The sequence below is a fragment of the Dryobates pubescens genome, chromosome 3, assembly GCF_014839835.1.
Source record: "Dryobates pubescens isolate bDryPub1 chromosome 3, bDryPub1.pri, whole genome shotgun sequence".
Lineage (NCBI taxonomy): Eukaryota > Metazoa > Chordata > Aves > Piciformes > Picidae > Dryobates > Dryobates pubescens.
The window spans coordinates 13,737,403-13,756,158 of NC_071614.1; the positions used below are offsets into that span (position 1 = coordinate 13,737,403).

General features: G+C 48.9%; 1 protein-coding gene across 1 annotated transcript in view; it reads right to left on the reverse strand.

Moving 5' to 3' along the window:
• The window catches only part of GREB1L (GREB1 like retinoic acid receptor coactivator), a 99,087-nt gene extending 83,245 nt beyond the window's left edge, over positions 1–15,842 (reverse strand). Inside the window, exon 1 of the mRNA XM_054179683.1 lies at positions 15,745–15,842. The gene's annotated coding sequence lies outside the window, so the exon portion shown is untranslated. The remainder of the gene's footprint in view (positions 1–15,744) is intronic.
• Positions 15,843–18,756: the final 2,914 nt, after the last annotated feature.

Genomic DNA, 18,756 nt, shown 5'->3' on the forward strand with positions numbered 1-18,756 from the left:
CTCACTGTACAAAAAAGATGTGGACAGGCCAGAAAGTGTCCAGAGAAGGACCAGGAGAATTCTCAGAGGCCTGGGAGCTCTGCCAGCTGAGAGCTGGGTTTGTTCAGCCTGGAGAAGGGAAGGCTCAGGGCAGACTTTATCACCATGGAGCAGCAGCTAAAGGGAGGCTGCCAGGAGGATGGAGACTCCCTGTGTCCAAGGAGCCCCATGGGAAAGACAAGGGGGGATGGGGACAAGGGACTGCTGGGGACATTCCCATGGGATTGCAGGAGAAAATGTTTGCCCCTGAGAGCAGTCAGAGACTGGAATCACCTCCCAAGGGCAGCAGTGGAGTGCCCTCCATAGGGCAGTTGGAAGGCTCAGCTTGGCAGGGTGCTGGGCAGCTCATTTCAACTCCACCATCACCTAGAAAGGTTGGAGCAGATGACCCCTGGGGTTCCTTCCAGAGAGCTGGCACTCTGTGTGACTGTCTGACACAGTGTCTGAGAGAAAAGGGAGCTGGGCTTGGCTGAGGAGCTCCCCCCTGCCTGTTTTTCTCCTGGCAACACCAGCCATCAGCTTTCACCCTCAGCCCCACTGTCCTGTATCCAGCCATAGTTGCACCAGAGCACACCTGGGTGCCCGAGAGGTTTCTGATGGGCTGGAGATTTGACCTGGAGCTACAGAATGCTGTCCATACAGACTTGCACACTAACTGCAGCTACCCCAGTATCGGCGGCGGAGACTGGAATCAATACAGCTGACCAATATGATCGAGTATCGATCCTTTATTGTTCCAGTATTGCAGGCCTATGGCACAGGCCTAAGGTGTGAGTATAGCACAGTAAAGCATAGCATGGAAGAAGAAGGGAAAGGAAAGGCAGAAGTGCCTAGCAAGGGAACTTCTACAGCTTATATAAACTCAGAGTGCCTTGTTGGCATGGACTCATTGGTTCCCTATGAGTGACCACACACCACACTACTGTAGATTATTGGTCCAAGTACTGATGGCACACGAGGTTTGTTGATGCAGGTGCATGTCCTGTTGTCCCAAGATAACTTGCTGTGTTTATAGCTGCCAGTGCCTTGCTCTAGTTACATGCTGCAAGACAGCACTGTTTGGTACACTGCTAGCTGGCTCTGCACTTCTGCTGAGCATGGCCTACCTCCATGTCAGGCTCTAGGCCTGCCCTGCCAGATTGCTCACACTGCTCATCACTGGCATTGCCACACCCCAGTACTGAGCTGGGCAGATCCCCAGCAACATGCAGTTTGCACATCTGTCACACAATATTCCAGCCCTCACCTTTCACCTGCACCAGTGCCTACCAGTGCAATTCATAAGCTGCCTGCTTCTGCTGGTAACCTCTTGAGCTCTGCTGTGGGCTGGACTCTGCAGGATGTTCATGTGTGCACTATGCAGAGTACAGTAAGAATTGCTGCTCTGTGTTCTCCCTTCCCACCATGCCAAGCAAGAAGATTCAGTCTGACAACAGCCACTCTCCATTCCTCCCCTCCTTACCAGCTTGGCCACTCCACTCAGAACATTTTTATTTCATGTCCTTAAAACTTATTATAGAGAGACTAAAAGGCACAATTAAAATGGAATCACTCCCAAATCAAATCTGCAGCAAAACATGACAGGAGGGAAGACTTCCCTAGCACTGGGATGACCTGCAGCTGCAGGCTCCATCACTCAGGGTGCTCCCCTGCAGAGCTCCAGACACTAAGGTATGATGGTTGCTGCTGAAGGAGGATTGTTACCCAACAGCTCCTGGGAGCTAGACCTGCACTCTGGCTCTGCTGGTAAAAATATAATCAGATCATTCAGGACACCAGATACCACATATTTGGCCTCCAGGTGGGTCATGACCCCAGAGACTTTAAAGCACAGGAACTGCAGTGGAGAATGAGGGTGGGAGGGAGTGGTGTTGTTATGGCTTAAAGCAATTTCACAATTACCTGATAGCCAATGATGAATCTGATGCAAACACCCTCCATTAAGTCAGCTCTATCAAGCCCTTAGTTTGTGTTTAATCTAATGATGTAATTGTGTTCTCCAAAACACATAATCTGCCTTCTGATCTGGCCTAACCCCACAGGAAAGTTTCTCTTCAAAGGGAATGAGAGTAAGTTCCTTCACAAAGGCACTGACAGGCCCAGCACGGCTTCTGTATCTCAAAGGGTTATCTCAGGCAAAGGGAGCCCAGGCCCCTCTTCAGCTGCAGGACTGCCTGGGAACTGCTGCTTCAGCTACAGAAAGCAGTTTCTATTATTCACCTCGCTCTTAGAAATGTTCTGGGAGTAGGATTTTTTCCAGTTAGAGCATCATCAGGCTGTACCATGACCATGCATGCAGCAGAAGGGCTGGCAGCTCGTAATGACAACCACGAGGGCAGGCACCAATTGAAAGGCAGGCTTCACAGCCAGAAACAGAAGCCCAGCAGTGCCTTCAGTGGGGACTTCTGCATGAGTCAATACAGGAGGGCAAGGAAGAGTGGTCCACTAACATCCCTGATCTCACAGCCTTTGCAAGATCCCCTTTATCCTGCAGTGTCCATTCGAGATCCTGCTTTTGACTCAGTTAAGGACGTTCAATCACAGCTGCACAAGAACTTCCAACCTTATGTAGCAAGTGGCAGATGAATAATTCACTCTCAAAGTCTATTAGGAAAAAGGAATTGTCAGTGTGTCCTGCCTCAGTTCACAGTGGGATTTCCTTTCAGCTTTGTTTTTCATTTTACACTGATAGTATCCAGTACTATTCAGGATCCAGTCTGTCAGCCTGATGCTGGCACTACTGTGTCAGAGGAATGGGATAGATCAAGCAGAACTGTTCTTTCCTGACAAAGTTCCTCAGGTCAGAGTGTCTATACTTGGAGTATTGCATCAGATTGCCTGGGATTTGGACAGTTCCTTGGGAAGACAACTGGATGCACAGCAGAGGCAGATGGAGCATGGTGGGACAGGGCAGCAGGTGCCTCACACCATGGAACAGAAGGCAAAGCACAGGGGGTGCTACTCTCATGGAATCATTTAGGTTGGAAAAGATCTTCAAGATCATCAAGCCCAACCATTAACTATACTTGACCAAGTCCACCACTAAGCCATATCCCCAAACACCACATCTACACAGCTTTTAACCACCTCCAGGGATGGTGACTCAACCACCTCCCTGTGCCAGTGCCTGACAACCATTTCCATGAAGACATTTTTCCTAATATCCAGCCTAAACCTCCCCTGATGTAGCCTGAGGCCATTCCCACGAGTTCCATCGCTGGTTACTTGGGAGATCAACAACCACCTTGTGACAGCCTTGCTTCAGGCACCTGCTAGAGAGCCAGAAGCTTTCCCCTCAGCTTTCTCTTCTCCACACTCAACACCCCCAGCTCCCTCAGCTGCTCCTCCCCAGCCCTCTTCTCCAGACCCTTCCCCAGCATTGCTGCCCTTCTCTGGACCTGCTCCAGCATCTCAGGCTCCTTTTTGGAGTGAGGGATTCAAAACTGAATCCAGTACTCAAGCTGTGGCCTCACCAGTGCCCAGTACAGGGGGACAATCTCTTCCTTACTCCTGCTGGCCACACCATTGCTGATCCAGGATGCTGGTGGCCTTCTAGACCACCCTTCAGCCACATTCATAAAACAGCAGCTCAGGAGCTTTAAGCTCTGAGTTCAACAACTGTGCTCATTGCCTGACACCCCACAGCTTCCTTCATCTTTCCCATGTCCTCCCAGAACCTTTAGATGCAATCTTTTGTAAGGCTGCAGTGTTAAAACACCATTTTAGAGTTAAGTCTGTGTAGCTAAAATCAAACTACATAAACCCAAGTCAGCTCTTCCTAGCCCCAAACTGGAAATCACCTCACAAGCTGTCTGCACATGGAGCTGGGTGACAAGACCTGCAGAGACCTTGCCCTGTGTCATGGTTGAGCTGAACCTGCTGCTGTTATATCCAGGCCATGCTGCAGTCAAGCCAGCTTCACAAATGAGAGTCCTGGCTGGAGCAGAGTGTCCTGGGGCTGGAAGTTCAGATTGCAGCATGGCAGGCTTCCTGGTTGCTGCTCCTGGGTTATGTGTTCTTGGCTCTTGGCTTTCTCTGCAGGCATGGCAGTGGGACAGGTGGCACTCAGGTCTCTGCTGGCTTTGGGTTTCTGTTTTTGCCCTGTATTTCACTGTGCTGCTCCTGCAAACAGGCTGAGCTAAGGTAATCCTGCATTGTGTTATTAGGGTAATTAGATTATTAGCTAAGGTAATTATGCACTGTGATTATGATGTCTCATGTTACATTAAACTCTTATCTCTTTATCTCAGCCCTGAGTTGTGTCACTTTTCTCCTCTCTTTTGTGTTGGGGCAGCAGGCAGCTTATCCCTCCTGCTAAACCCTTACACCCTGGGATGTGGTTCCCACCTGGAGTCACTGCATTCCAGGCAGGCTGAACTTGTGCAGTACCTGAGGAGGTGTGAGGAAAACTGGGGACATGGTGCACTGGGGACACTCAACACACTCCCCTAGTAAAGGACTGAGACTGCATGTGCCAGATCACATTTGATGCCATTTCCTCAGTAAAGAGATCATAGAATTGTTTTGGTTGGAAAAAGACCTTTGAGATCACTGAAAGACATTGAGGGGCTGGAGACAGGCAATGAAGGTGGTGAAGGGTCTGGAGAACAAGGCTAGTGAGGAGCAGCTGAGGGAGCTGGGATCTTTCTTTAGTCTGAAAGAGAGTGAGGAGAGACTCTCTGGCTCTTTACAAGTCCCTGAAAGGAGATTGGAGCCAGGTTGGGGTTGGTCTCTTCTCCATAAGAGCGAGTGACAGGACAAAAGGAAAGGGCCTCAAGTTGCTCCAGGGGAGGTTTAGGTTGGATCTTAAAAGAAACTTCTTCCCTGAAAGGGCTCTCAGTGCAACAGGCAGATGCAGGAAACACCTGACCTCACTACTTCATTTACCTCCAGGGAGGGCACAACGTGCAGGACTGCGGGAGGCCTGGGTCCTGGGAAGGACTGAAGCTCTGCTAGAAGCCCTGAATGCAATGTGAGCCTACCTGAGCATGGGAGACAACAGGAAAGAGTACTCTGGAGAGACTGGAACAGGAACAGAGCAAAACTGCAGCTGATCCCATTTGGTGAGGCACTTTGAATCACAGAACATCTGACAGCTGCTGTGAACACACAGCTCCTCCCCACAGGCAGAGACTGCCTTGTGCACACACAGGCCCTGTCTCCATGGGCTGGCACTAGCTGCATGCACCATGCTCTGCTACCCACCCCTACACATCTGTTCACACAGCCCTGCCCTCTCAACAGGAGCCACCCAGCAGCAAGTGTGGCCAGCAGGGCCAGGAAGGGGATTCTGCCCCTCTGCTCCACTCTGCTGAGACCACAGCCGGAGCTCTGGGTCCAGTTCTGGAGCCTCTGTGCCAGGAAGGATCTGGAGGTGCTGGAAGGTGTCCAGAGAAGGGCCACAAGGAGGAGCAGAGGGCTGGAGCTGCTCTGCTCTGGAGACAGCCTGAAAGAGTTGGGCTTGTGCAGTCTGGAGAGGAGAAGGCTCTGAGGACATCTTCTTGTGTTCTTCCAGGATCTGAAGGGGGCTACAGAAAAGCTGGGGAGGGACTTTTGAGGGTGCCAGGGAGTGATAGGACTGGGGGGAATGGATTCAAGCTAGAGAAGAGGAAATGTAGATCAGCCCTTAGGAAGTTGTTCTCCGTGAGGGTGGTGAAAGACTGGCACAGGTTGCCCAGGGAGGTGGTGGCAGCCTCATCCCTGGAGGGTTTTAAGGCCAGGCTGGATGTGGCTGTGAGCAACCTGCTGTAGTGTGAGGTGTCCCTGCCCATGGCAGGGGGGTTGGAACTAGATGATGCTGGAGGTCCCTTCCAACCCTGTCAATTCTGTGATTGTCTCCCTAAGCCTTTGCAAATCCACCATTTCCCTAGGTATTCCTCCTCTGCTTTCTTATTACTGTGGAATTTAATAGTGTTTAGACTACTCAATATACCTATCCTTCTGAGTCTTCTCCTGCTGCTTGCCCTGGGGTCTCATGGGAAGGTTGAGGACACATGGTTGTGGACAGTGACAGGAAGCCAGAAGACAACTGACTTGTCCATAAAACAGTGGAAGAGTTGTTAAAAACTCAGCTGTCAGTAAATCAAAACCCAATGCACAGCAGCATAGGACCAAGACTGAGAGGATTATACAGTGGAGCATGAGCTTCCCTGAACAGCTCTCTCCTTCACAACACAGAAGCTTCCAGGATTAATGATGGTGATTATTCTGACTGCAAGGTTTTTCAAGCCCTTTGAAATGATGTCATGAGGTTAGAAATGTTACTGTGAAGGTTTGCCATGGGTTTTAAATTCAGTTGTAGAAGGTGGAATAAATCCTTTTCTGCTCCTGGGCTCACTCACAGTGCACACAGGGGATGGGAAAATCACATCTCCAGCAGCAGAGGTACAGTTTCTCTCTTCTTTCAACAGGAAAAATCCAGATTAAAACAAGAGCTCACCCTGCAAAGCCAGCTTTTCATTTCCAGGGTTTGGCAGTGTTAAAAGACTTTATTATATTACAAGGACTGTCTGCTCCCACAACACCCTGCAGAGCCAGCTCCAATAAACCACTAAGGAGCACTTTGGAAAACCTCATAGAATGCTTTCAGTTGGAAGGGACCTTAAAGATCATCCAGCTCCAACCCCCTGCCATGGGCAGGGACACCTCCCACCAGCCCAGGCTGCTCAAGGCCTCATCCAGCCTGGCCTGGGACACCTCCAGGGAGGGGACAGCCACAGTCCCCTTGGGCAACCTGTGCCAGTGCCTCCCCACCCTCACTCTAAAGAATTTCTTCCTCATCTCCAGTCGCTATCTGCCCTCTTCATGAGGCTGGGCTTGGACACACCTCTGCAGCCTGTCTAAGTCCCTCTGGATGGATCCCCTCCCTCAAGTGTGTCAAGCAGGCCACACAGTTTGGTGTCATTGGCAAGGGTGCCTCAGTGCCACTGCCCCTGGCACTGACAGAGATGCTAACAGTGTCACCTCACCCTGCACTGCTCCTGGCAGTGAAAGGGATGATGATGATTCAGCACATGTGGTCTGGTTAGGAGGAAGCTGAGCACTTCACCTACCATCCCAAGCATCCTCTGAGTGCCTTATCAATAAAAGTTATCAGCACTCCAATACCACTGGACTGGATCATGAGATGAGGCTAATGGCAATGATGTTACCTCCAGCCCTGGAGTTTTTTCAACTTGTTTGTAACTCTCTTGCATTTCCTTCCTGCACATCCTCTCTACACCACCTCTCAGGATCTGCCTTCAGCCCTCAAAACTCTAAGCACATATTTATCTGCCTGGGGCTGGTTTATAGTCCTCAGTACAGAGCAGGGCCATGCACTGTGGCTTAGCAAACTACATCTGCAAATGATTGTAAATACTTAGACTGCAAAAATCTGGGTGTCAAACATCAGAGCTTCTGCTCTCTCTTCATTGCAAAGAAGCTGTCACTTGAGGGTTGGACAGGATGACCTTCAGAGGTCCCTTCCAAGCCAGGCCATTCTATCATTCATGATTGGTGTAGGAATTTCTGTTTGCTGACCGTCCAAGAGTTTGAAGGCTGCTAACCAAGATGAGAGTGTGTGATAGAAAAGCAGGATGAAAGCTCACTAAGACACAGCAAATAGAACAAACCAAAACAAATCCATAATAAAAGTCATCCCAGGCATCTCTGCCTGCAGGGGAAGCTTTCCCCTGCTCTTTCTTTTTAGCTTCACATTTTCTCCTGTGCCAGTGCTACTAAGACAGGCACAGAACTTTCTATAGGCAGGCAATGGTAACTAATTGCTGTTCAACTTGCAGAGACTTTCTGAAAATCCTTCATTCTGATACTCAGAAAGTGACCCTTCTGGAACACCTGCTCCTGAGTAACAGCCATGATGGCAGGACAGACTTCCTTAGCTCTCCAAAGCTTCCAGAGCTGACACAGTTCTTCAGGAGCATGCACTCAGCATTTTCCTTTCCCACAGCATTCATCTCACCTGGTGCATGTGCTGCTGGGGGACTGCTGGAACAGGCTGGCAGTGAAACACTGCAGGAGGACTTGGTAAACTCCAGACTTTCTTTTGCTTAAGCAATCCTTACTCCCTCCCATGAAGAGGGAGGGAGTCCAGAGAAGGGCAACAAAGTTGGTGAGGGGTTTGGAACACAGCCCTATGAAGAGAGGCTGAGGGAACTGGGGTTTCTTAGCCTGGAGAAGAGGAGGCTCGGGGGAGACCTTCTTGCTCTCTACAACTCCCTGAAGGGAGGTAGGAGCCAGGTGGGGGTTGGTCTCTTCTCCCAGGCAAGCAGCACCAGAACAAGAGGGCACAGTCTCAAGCTGTGCCAGAGGAGGTTTAGGCTGGATGTTAGGAAGAAATTCTACACAGAGAGAGTGATTGGCCATTGGAATGGGCTGCCCATGGAGGTGGTGGAGTCACCATCATTGGAGGTATTTAGAAGGAGGAGGCTTGATATGGTGCTTGGTTTAGTTGATTAGGGTGATAGGTTGGACATGATGATCTTAAAGGTCTCTCCCAACCTGGTCTATTCTATTCTATTCTAAGCTGGCTGAGTTGGAGATGCAGCATGGTAGCTCTTCAAACACACAACCTGAAAGTCACGTCAGGGTTTTCAGGTCGAAAGAGATCATCTCTGCAGCCGGAGCATGTCTGTGACACTGCACAAAGGAGAGCAGCCTGCACCCAAGAGCTGCACATGCAGCATTCCCTACATCACATCATGCTGCCAACAGCACTCTCAAATTTTGTTCCTTTCCCATCCAGGCAGATGACTAAACAAATTCCTAGCACAGATTTCTAGATTGAAAGTAAAATTAAATCAAGGAGTAATAAACTGTTAAGTAATCAAACTTGCCTTCTCTAGCACACTTGGCCAGGTTAGATGTGGTGTTTGGTCCTTGTTTGCTCCCCCAAATGACTGCTTCCCTCCAGAGCCCTCTCTGAAAATAAGGCAAGCCTCAAAGAGTTCTTGTTTGCATAGAAGCCCAGAATTGTCAGGGCTGGAAGGAACCTCAAGGATCAGCCAGTTCCAACCCCTCTGCCATGGGCAGGGACACCTCACACCACAGCAGGTTGCTCACAGCCACATCCAGCCTGGCCTTCAAAACCTCCAGGGATGAGGCTTCCACCACCTCCCTGGGCAACCTGTGCCAGGCTCTCACCACCCTCATGGTCAAGAATGTCTTTGTACTGTCTAATCTACATCTACCCTCCTCTAGCTTGGATTCATTCCCCCCAGTCCTATCTCTCTCTGACACTCTAAAAAATCCCTCCCCAGCTTTCTTTCCTTCAGATCCTGGAAGGCCACAAGAAGGTCACCTGAGAGCCTTCTCCTCTCCAGAATGCACATCCCCAACTCTCTCAGTCTGTCTCCATAGCAGAGCAGCTCCAGCCCTCTGCTCATCCTTGTGGCCCTTCTCTGGACATCTTCCAGCACCTCCAGATCTTTCCTGTAATAGAGGCTCCAGAACTGGATGCAGTACTCCTGGTGGGGTCACCTCCCTCAACCTGCTTGGAAACCATCACCCCTGAAAAGGAACCACCAAGGTGGAGAGAAGCTTCTCTTCTTTTGCAGAGAGCTGGTGTCAAAATGCTGATTATCAAGTCTGTTCAGAGCAGGTTCCTGCACAGCTCTTCTTCCCAGCTGGTCAAAACTCTCATGCTTCTGCTTACTTCCACCCAGAATGTGTTTTAGAAGAGAACAAACAAACCTTATCTGAAGGTCCCGTACAGTCTCTAGACAGAGGCACATCTAATCTCACATGCTTTTGCAGTCACTTTCAGTCTGTGATGCAGCAAAGGCAGCTGCTCCCATGGCCAGTCCTGCACAAAGAGCAAGAGGCTGACCAGGCAGCAAAGCCCTGCACAGGTCAAGCCCCTAACAACCAGCTTAAACCTTCCAGTAATGTCAAGGTTAGTCTCATTTGGGCCTGTTCTGCAAGGTCCCTGCTGCTCAGAGCATTTCCATTTATGAAAACAAAGACATTTTTCATACTGGATGTTAGTGGAAGTGACCTTCCAAGTGCAGAGTGCTGTGCAGAGCCCTTCCTTTGCCTTGTGCAGAGCCTGTGTTGGTCTCATGTCACAACGGAGCTCAGAATACCACAAATGCTTCTGCACAATAAACAAAGCACTCTCCAGAACCTCTGAACTGAGCAGGGGCAGCCCCTGGTGGAGATCAAAGATGCAGATCACTACCAGGCCATCTGGAACATCCCAGACTTCAGTTATGATGAAATTTCCAGCAAGCAGGCCAACAGGAGGAGATGACTTTACAATCATGCCCAGGACTCTATTTAACAGGAGGAGCTTGGCCATTCCAGTTAACTCCTCTAGATACTTGAGAGTCCCAGGAAGTATCTGAGGTTAAATGTCCACAAATGGCATTGCTATAATGCCACTGAGGTCTGGCAAAGTGTTGCAGGTTGTTTCCTGATGTCCTCTACACTCCTACCCTGACCAACACCTGATAGAGAGCCAGGATGAGGAATGATTTGCAGCCTAGACTTTACTACTCACACAGAGACTGTTTCTAGCTTGATTAATGGACTCCTGCAGGGAATGGAATGGAATGGAATGGAATGGAATGGAATGGAATGGAATGGAATGGAATGTTGCAGGTGAAGGGTTAACTGTTGTACCACAGAGATGGAACTCCTCCTGGGGGATAAGAAGTCCATCCCAAGGGGGAGACACTGGATAATGTAAGGTGTTATTCACTTCCCTCTTCTGTATATTCAATATTTAAGAGGTAAACCTTCCTGCCAGCTTCTCTCTTGACTCCTGCTTTGGCTGTGTGGGCAGGAGGCTTTGCTGGGGGGAGCTGGTTTGTTGCTGTGTAGTGGGGCATAGTCTACCAGCAGGCTTGATCCCTTGCTGATTCTAGGTTTGCTTATATATTCCTTCTACCTTAACCACCTTTTGTACTTTGTTTACTTTCATAAATACTACTTGCATTAACTTCCAGTTCTGGGCAAGTGCTTTGATTGGCTCCTTTGGGGTAAAACCAGATTCTGTCCCGAGCTGGAAGCTCAAACTAGGACACAGAGGAAAGCCTAAAGGTCTTGGTTTAAACCAACAGTGCACAAACTCACAATTCTGCACTAGTGATAGGAGAAGAAAACAATGTTCTGCTTCTAATGCTTGTGCTAGTTCTGCGCTGCAGCTCAGCTCTCACCATGGTAAGTTGTGTCTGGGCTCTTTATTGTCTTGGAAGAAGGAAAAAGGATACTGAATGAAACATCAGCTCCATCTTCAACAAGGACAGAAAGGAAGAGCCCAGAAACTCCAGGCCAGTCAGGCTGGAGCAGATCCTGCTGAGGGCCTTGCTAAGGGCTATGGAAAATGAAGAAGAGGTGATTGGTGGAAACCAGCACAGCTTCAGCAAGGGCCAGTCCTGCCTGATAGATTTGGTGGCTTATGATGGAGTCACATCACCAGTGGACAAAGGAAGAGCAACTGATGGCATCTCCCTGGGCTTGTGCAAAGCATTGACCCTGTCCCACAGACATCCTGGTCACCAAACTGGAACAGCATGGACTGGAGGGATGGCCACTGGCTGGATAAGGAACTGGCTGGATGGCTGCACTCAGAGAGTTGTGGTCAACGGCTCAGAGTCCACATGCAGAGCAGTGGCAAGTGGTGTCCCTCAGGGGTCAGTGCTAGGACCAGTGCTGTGTAACATCTTTGTCAGGGACATGGGCAGTGGCACTGAGGATCCCTCAGCAAGGCTGAGATGACACCAAGCTGTGTGGTCTGGCTGCACACTGGAGGGAAGGATCCATCCAGAGGGACCTGGACAGGCTGCAGAGCTGGGACCAAGACAGCCTCATTAAGTTCAACAAGGCCAAGGTCCTGCAGCTGGGTCAGGGCAATCCCAAGTACAAATCCAGCCTGGGTGAGGAGAGCAGCCTGGAGAAGGCCTTGGGGATGTCAGTTGGTGACAAACTTCCCAGGAGCCAGCACTGGTCCCTGGCAGCCCAGAGCCAGCTGAGTGCTGAGCTGCAGCCAGAGCAGGGAGAGCAGCAGCACAGGGAGGGGATTCTGCCCCTCTGCTCTGTTCAGAGCCCACCTGCAGCACTGCCTCCAGCTCTGGGGCCCCCAGCACAAGAAGGACCTGGAGCTGCTGGAGAGGGTCCAGAGGAGGCCATGAGGGTGATCAGAGGGCTGCAGAACCTCCCCTGTGGGGATAGGCTGGGAGAGTTGGGGCTGTTCAGCCTGGAGAAGAGGAGACTCTGGGGAGACCTTCCAGTAGCTGAAAGGGCTCCAGGAGAGCTGGAAAGGGACTTTGGACAAGGGCTGGGAGTGACAGGACAAGGGACAATGGCTTTGAGCTGGGAGAGGATATTGAGACTGGAAAGGAGGAAGAAATTCTTTGCAGTGAGGGTGGTGAGACTCTGGCACAGGCTGCCCAGGGAGGCTGTGGCTGCCTCCTCCCTGGAGGTGTTCCAGGCCAGGCTGGATGAGGCCTTGAGCAAGCTGCGCTGGTGGGAGGCGTCCCTGCCCATGGCAGGGGGTTGGAGCTGGATGATCTTTAAGGTCCCTCCCATTCCAAACCCTTCTGGGACTCTATGAATCTCTGACTTGCTACAGACATCAGGTGTGCTTTTCACCTGTTTTTCTCCTAAGAGGAAATTCTTAATGACATTTACAGCCTGGGCTCCACTTACCTGCAAAGCAAACATGCTGGCAGATGCAATCTTGATTCCCAAAGCTGCTCTTATGGTTTAGTGAGTCAGCAGCACAGACAATGCACAGGTTCAGTGCACTCTGGAAGACATCCACATAGAGCTTCCAGGGAACACTGACAACAGAAGAGTGCTCAGAAGATTTTTCTGTGACTGCTGCCACAGCAGAACAGAAACACTGTGCCTAAAACTCTTCCTGGGGGCTAAACTCTGCTCGAAACAAGAACCACCTGAAAAATACTTCAGAACAGAACAACTTTCTCCAACAGATGAAAGAAAAATCATCTTCATGATTCATGTGCTTCCATTTAACATACTTTGAGTCATTAAATTCCAGGGGTACAGACAAAATGAAGCATTACAGCTCAAACAGGGGACTCTCTAAGCAGTTTTAATGTCTTTCATGTCAGGGCTGTATTTTATACACATATTTTATGTCAGGGCTACATTTTACAGACATTTGTGTAAGGACTATTACTTTATACACATATTTATGTAAGGGCTACATTTTATACACATGTTTTATAGACAGCTTTTATACATACAACCATGTAAGGGCTCTGCTTTATCCAGCCCTTCATCCCATACAGATACATCTGTAGAATGTGGCATTCATTCTTGCTAGCTGCAAAGAGCCTCAGAGAGACATCTCACTGAGATCCCACAGCAAAAGCCAGCCCAGCCCCGTTGCTGAATCAATCCTCCTAACCCTTTCTTCATGTGGCATTGCCTTACTGTGGCAGCAGGGAGCTAAAGCCTAGAAAGTCAACGCTAAGGCCTGTGCTGCCATCTCTCTGGCCCCTCCTTTGTGTACCCCTCAAACACACAGGCTGCCCTTAGCTGATGAGTTCAGGAGGAGTTATCTGGAGAGTTTTGAGGCATGTGTCAGTTTTGTGGCAACCTGAATGCTAGGCAAACAACTTGTGTGTTGAATAGGCCAGTTGTATTTTAATGGCTTTATCCATTCCCAGCTTCATTTGTTTAAGGTGCCTTAACCTTGACACTAATCAATACTAAACACCTCTATAGATTACTTCTAAAGAGTTTAACAAGGAAGGTCTCTAGAGAGCTCTATTTTGCAAGCACATTTTCTTCCAAACCAAATTACTTCTAAACCTCTTTGCTCATTTTTTCCCCCCTTGGAAATGAATATTTCCCCTTGTGGTGTTCTTTTAAAGATCACAGGGAGACACCAGCTCAGTCACTGTAAAAGTGCCACCGCTGCTTGCCGAGGGCCTTTTGCTCCCCAGCACAACCAGGAGTGTTTGCATAAGACAGTAGGGCCCCGGGCTGTGCCTCGCAGCAACCTCTGCTTCCAAAGGCAAACAAAAAGCACTGAACCCTTTCTGCCACATGCCCAGGCCTTCCCCCACCACCTCTCTGGCGAGGACAGCCATTATTACATTTCCTTTCGGGTTATTTACAAGGTCTTGGCTCTGACATTGATTTCTTATCTGCTTCTATGACAAATGTTAAGTGTTAAGGAGCTGTCACTTGACAGAAAGATAACACAAGACAAATTCTAGGAATTAATTACTCATCAGCTACTCTTTCTCATTATTTTTTTTCAGTAAGAACAGCACAAATTGCTCAAGACCAGGAAAAACTCCACTTTGGTGGGTTTTTTTTTTCCCAACCAATTAATGTGTCAGCAGATGAAAAGCAGATTAAATCAGGCAGTGTCCCTGATAATCTAAAGCAAGTTTGCAAGGGGCTGTAGGGTAAGTGGGAAGGGGCAGATGCTTGGTTAATTCAGGAATGAAGGGGTTTCATGTTTTACTACTTCAAATATTTTGCTCGTGGTGTAAGTTTTAGGATCCAAGCTGAGAGTTCAAAACTCTTTTCAGTTACAGAACCATTAAAATGATAAACATTTGGGATCCCAAAGTAGCTTCTACTCTAACTGTCCTTTCAGCCCTGCATTGACTGCACTATAATAGCTGCCAGCATTTGGTGAGGATTAGCCTTTCATTTAGACAAAAGCAAGCATTCCTCAGCTAAATCAGCACTTTTTGCCATCAGACTCATAAAACCTTTTCACAACACAGATTTTCAAGAGAATCCTTTAGGGTTTTAGGATGCTGCTCCTTTTACTAAGTAACAAAATACACCCCAGGGTGTCTCATTGACCGCACTCGGCTGTCCTTTGACCTCTGCAATTGTTTAGCCTAACTTCAGGACCACAGAATCTGCCTCCCCCCAACCCCCTCCCAATCAAAAAGGCTAATGTTGCTTCCTCCTAGCACCTGGCAAAGCAAAATCCGAGAGGCTCCCCACTCTTACAGACTTCTACCGTGTTCCAGATGTTGCCAAGCAAAATGCTCCTGCAGGCAGGTTTTGGGAACCCCCCAAGTGCCACTCAGAACCCGGGCTGTGGCCATGACCCCCTTGCTTTGCTCAGCTGCCCTTGCCCCAGGGATACAACAGGTCATAAAGCAAGAAAAGATCTTCAGCCTTCTGGGTACACTGGCTATTTAAATGCAACCAGAAACTATGCAAGCCCAATATTGTATACGGAGAGAGCCTCCCCCCTTGAAGCAGGCAGAGAAAAGAAGACGTGTGAGAATCTCAGTTGGAAGCACAAACCCATCCCCATCACTACAAAGATCTGCATTCTTCTTCCCATTTGTTTTAAACCCTTTGAGAGGACAAATAAACAAACAAACAAACATCCACCCTCCAAGTGCATAAAACATTTTTAGCTAGTTGCTTAGGTATCTGCAGTGCCTCTAAGTAAAACAGCAGAAGGAAATTGTTACAGCTTCAAAAGAACTGTCACTAAATAATGAAGTTGACCTCATGGTGAATATACAAGAAAAAAGGGAAGCCCAGCCCAGCCCTCTTTGGTGGAGGCTGTTCCACGACCCCAGCTGGATTTCCAGAGTTTTTGCACAGCTCAGGCACTGTCCCCATGGCCACGGCACAAATCAGCTGGCTCTTTGCAGCCCGTGGTGCTGCTCAAAGGCAGGCAGAGGAAACGGGAGCACAGCTGCTGCACACAACCCCCCCATGCACTGTCTGTCTGGTAGGGTACAGTACCTGCTCAGACTCCTTCTAACCTATGTGAAATGCAGTCATGGTCAAAGGGTGCAGCTAAGAGTTCGTGAAGCCTTGCCACGAATTTGTCTAAAACTCCCCAACACCTGGAAAATAAGAAGGGAGAAAAGAAAAATTGTTATGACTCATGCTGGTGTATAGTTTAGAACAAGCCCACAAAGCCTGCCTGTCTAAACCTGGCCTAGGGAGAAAAGGGACCTGGGCTGGGGGGAAGCAGGGGCTTGTTCCCAGGCTGAAGCTACGTGGCTGCATCTCTGCACTCTGCCGGGAGGAAAGCAGACTTTTGTCACAGAATCTGCACCTCTTTGGCACTGAAATCATTGTGTTAGGAACTTAGCACTTCCATATGAGGAAAGTAGCTGTCACAGGAACATAAAAATGAAGATGTTACTGTAGAAGTGATCATTTTACTCTTAGCTGGAAAGGAAAAGCTAAGCTACTCTGAACTGGAGATCAGTGTCAGAATGAAATCAGAATTAGCTGGCTGCTCTCCCCTCTGTCATCCCATAAAGGCATTTAAGTGTCAACATTTCTAACAGAAGTTGCAGTTTATAAAGAGAACACACCTAAAATACCCCAAAGAATGGGCACGGTGGTGCAGAGCAAGAAGCAGGCAGAAGAGTAACTCCTAAAACACCTAGGGCCATACAACACAGTAATTAGCATCAGGACAGGCTTTAAATGAAGTTATCACTGCCCAAACCTTGACAAGACTTCATTAGGCACATGAGCTGCTTTGGTTTCTCAATAGAAGTGGACAATATTTTGCCAAAAGATTTAAAGGCATTGCCCCTGTTGCTCACAAATGGGATTTGAGGCTTAAAGCCTTGGGCCTGCTGTCAAAACCAGCACGAAGGTGTCTTTCTGCTGCACAGCCCCAATCCCGGCCCCAGGTGTTACAGTCAAAAGCAACATGGCTTTAGGCTTCCTCCCCCTCCTGCCAGTTTTTAACCCCAGCCTAGTTAAGAGAGCAGCTACAGCCCTCACCTCTCACTCAGGAGAGGCTTTGGGTAGGATTGCTGTGCTCAGAGACACGAAACAACTCTATTGGCAGGGCCACTGCCACTACCCCAGCACACTGCAGCCCCACCATGCCAGCAGCCGGCCAGCAAGGCTCGCACACCCAGCGCCTGGCTCCGAAGGGCAGGCTCTGCAGAGATTCAGTGATTGCAGGACATGGGCAAGCTAATTCCTGCAGCTCCCGCTCTGAAATTGCTGTTTTTCAGACACGTGCTGAACATTTCACCTGCTAGTAATGACATTTTTGTATTTTCTTCTAATTACACTCAAAGTTAAGACCTTTGGCCCTGGGCCACAGACCTCTATTCAGGCTGCACACATTCTCTTAAACGCCCTGATCCTTTGTTGTCAGCCCTGGGCCTTTCATCTATTATTTACATCCATTCAGAAGAGAGATACTCTACCATTTGTGAAGCTTTAAAGCTTCTAATCATCTTAATTTCTTCACCTTTCAACCAGTGCTTCCCCTTATGGACCAATGCCAATGGTGTGACAAAATAATTTTTCAAGCCAAGATGCTCCTGGCCCTTTCCCAAACCTTGACACGCACTGGGCCCTGCTGCCTTTTGTCCTGAGCTGGCTGCCTTTGCAAACGCAGCCCTGGGCTCAGCCTGGGGGGCAAGGGCAGAAGGATTTGCTTGTCAGGGCCTCGGGAGGAGTTTTCTTGGGGTTTCTGTGTGGTTCTTTCTATCACTTCCTTTCTGTTGAAGGGTCTCTCTAACAATCAGAGGTACAGTAGTGAATGAATCTGGCAAAAAATGTGAAGTACCTTCTGAAATCCAAACCAATAGCCACTTGAAGCTGATTGCTTGTTCCAAAAGCTAAGCAGCCAGCCTGCTGCTTTGGTTTTGTGCTGTTACCTGCCCACATGGGGCAGATTCTCACACAATAATATTTAAGACCAACCACCAACTCTCTAAGCCTTTTTCTGATTACTGGCAGCATTAACTTGTCCTGACCTTACAACACTGTGTGACAAACCCCCCCAGTTCCTTCATCCAGCGGTCAGATCGTCTTCTGAGCCTGCCTCATTTGCAAATGAAGCGGGGAACAAGCCAGCAGCCTTACTGCCAGCATGCAGGAGATCTCTTCAGAATTTATCAGTCACCAATCTTTGTCTCCAAGACCTGTGGGATCTACTAACATGTGATCCATCTTGACTCTTCCTTCCACCACCACTGCCTTACTCTTGATTTCTAACAGTGCTTCCTTGTTGCTTGTGTCCCCCCCCCCCCGCCTCCAGCCCCCTTGTCTTTTCTTATTTTCACCATTTGCTTCAACCAGCAGTTCACTTGAGACTCATTCATCTTCCAGTGCCTGCAGTGACAGATGCTTTCAGGAATGGCCATACTGCTGAGGGAACAAAAGATAACATCACCTCTAGGAACTGAAGGAGAAATACAACTTCAACCCTGGGACAGGGTTAGCCTGACAGACACAGCACCATAAACCTCTCTCAAGTGAGGACAAAAAAAAGGAGGAGGAAAAACAATTGTGGAGAAAAGGAATTTGACAATTAAAGGACAAAAAGGAGTTTCTTTCTTTTGTAGCTGCAGTTAGTGGTACTGAGGGCCTTTGCATTTTCTTTTAGCTGTTTTCTTGTGTGGTTTGGGGGTGTTTTGTTGTTGGTTTGGGTTTTTTTCCCTAGTTCCCCATGGAAGAATTCTGTAGCATTTTCCTGGGATAAAATTAAGAGATGCTGAGAGAGTGGAGAAATTTTACCCCCAAACTGTCTCAGGATCCCTGCAGGCTTGACACGTTGGGACAGTTTCACAGCATGCCACACAAGTCCTTCACCCAAACACAAACATTACCTTGTTAGAATCTGCACATCCCACAGACCAGCTGCTGCTCAGCCTGATTCTGCAGGAGCTCAGGCCCAGGGGCCAGCCTGTGCCCTTGACAAATGCCCACAGTAACTACAGGAGGAACACTCCAATGAACTGGCTGCTGGAGAAAGCTGTAATTTGCAAG